The following is a 2,026-nucleotide window of genomic DNA, read 5'->3' on the forward strand; positions in this document are numbered from 1 at the left end:
TCCCTTCAACATTGTTCCACGATCCTGCATGATCAGGAGACTACAGGAGATGTAGATACTAGAGATGCTGATTTGGGGTGTGATGAGCTTATATGAGTCAGACAGAGGTAGGGTCCGTGCCCCAAGCGGCCTATCGAATTGGGTCGAGAGCAAAATTGGGGTGAAACAAGGCTACCCTCTTTCACCGACTCTCTTTAGACTCTACATTGATGAGATCACATCTTTCATAGATCGCCTAGGTGGCGAGGGCTCATTACTAGGGGATCTCCTTATACAGATATTGTTATATGCTGATGATATAGTCCTTATCTCCTCTTTAACAAAGGGGCTGCAGAGAGATCTGGAGGCTTTAGAGGTGTTTTGCAAAGAGAGAGAGATCTGACGCGATCAACCTTGGGAAAACTAAGGTTATGATCTTCAACACCTCATGAGCAGTGACTAACCGACTCACTTTCACCTATCGAGGTGAACCAGTGGAGATAGTGTAGTAATACACATATTTGGCAGCAGTCTTCACAGGACCCATCTTCACGATGAAACATGCAGCCCAGACACGACTCACACGAGAGCATAGTGCTTTGGCTAGATTAGAGCGGTAGTGTTTCCATCGTACTTCCAGGATCCACCGATGAAGGGCTGGCTTTTTGACACACTAGTGCAGCCGATTGTCATGTATGCAGCACCTTTCAGGGGGTGCAATCTTCCGAGGGCAAATTGGAGGAGCTTCGAGAGGCTACAGGTGATGATGGGATCTAGGATGATCAGATGTAAGCCCTCAGTTCCACATGTGATAGTACAGGCAAAGTTTGCCATGACACCTCTCTAGGTTGATGCCATCTTTCAAATAGTGACTTTCATCCACAGAGTGTGGGACTTATCCCATTGGAGACTTCTGAGGTTGGCCCTAGAGTCATCCAGATGACTCACAGAGAGCGAGGCAGACATGGTATGCACACATATCTACATGGCTTGCCAGGCATAGTATCCAGATGGATAGGCTTCCCCCCTTTCAGTACAGCATGGATGCACCTCTTGAGTTGATCCTGTGAGATGAGATCAACCGTATCATATGGTTAGACCTCCTCCAGCTTCACACATCCCGTACTTGGGGGGAGGACCAGGAACTCCCCACCAAGACCTAGTTTTATCGCGACCACTTCCTAAGAGTATGAGAGGAGGGACTCATTATCAGACCCTAGTATTTCAAGGATAGAGGAGTATCTCATGCACTGAGGATTGCCATTGGTCAGATGCGGGTTTCATCCCATCAGTTGAGGATTGAGGCAAGGAGAGCAGCGGGTATACCTAGAGAGCAATGGGTCTGCACGCTATGTACGTTGGGGGTGGTTGAGACAGAGGAAGATTTTCTTTGTGTTTGCCCAGCCTACTACGAGATTCGGGGATGCTACCACTGTCTCTACCTAGAGGGGAATGGCTTCGGTCCTTTGTCATGAATGATCCCTTTCCATGACCAGGTCTGTATCGAGCTTTATCTGATGGAGATGCAACAACACATGGAGGTGCTTGTACTAGAGATTAGAGAGCAGCAGACCACTACATGACATAGAGGGTGACCAGGCATAGTGGCACGTCATAGACTTCCATACATTTGAGTCAGCCCCCAGACATAGTGGAGTGGAGGAAGAGAAGCTAGCCGATATGAGAGTAGTCTGGATGAGCAGTTGGCATAGTACCACTGAGTGAGGGGCATAGAGGCCACATGTGCGACAGAGAGCCCCTAGAGTACACTCTATTGAGGTCAGACCTATCATAACTTTCCTCAAGGGAGACTGACAAAGACAAGGGGTCACTCTAGATATAGCACAGAGAGTCCAGAGAGCAAGGAGACTGCACCCCCCACTGTAGCACGAGACAGCTCGATAGACACGATCACTATACCAAGGTTTTGATTTCGTCCCAACGCTTGGATAGATTGATTGACATGATAATGATTATGATTATGATTCTATTAGCATAGATTAGTAGTAAGCAAGGGTCATAGCATACCCTTTGCTTCAACCCACTA

Source organism: Dipteris shenzhenensis, chromosome 23, assembly GCF_047967505.1.
Source record: "Dipteris shenzhenensis isolate YYH24624 ecotype China chromosome 23, Dip_SZ_1.0, whole genome shotgun sequence".
Lineage (NCBI taxonomy): Eukaryota > Viridiplantae > Streptophyta > Polypodiopsida > Gleicheniales > Dipteridaceae > Dipteris > Dipteris shenzhenensis.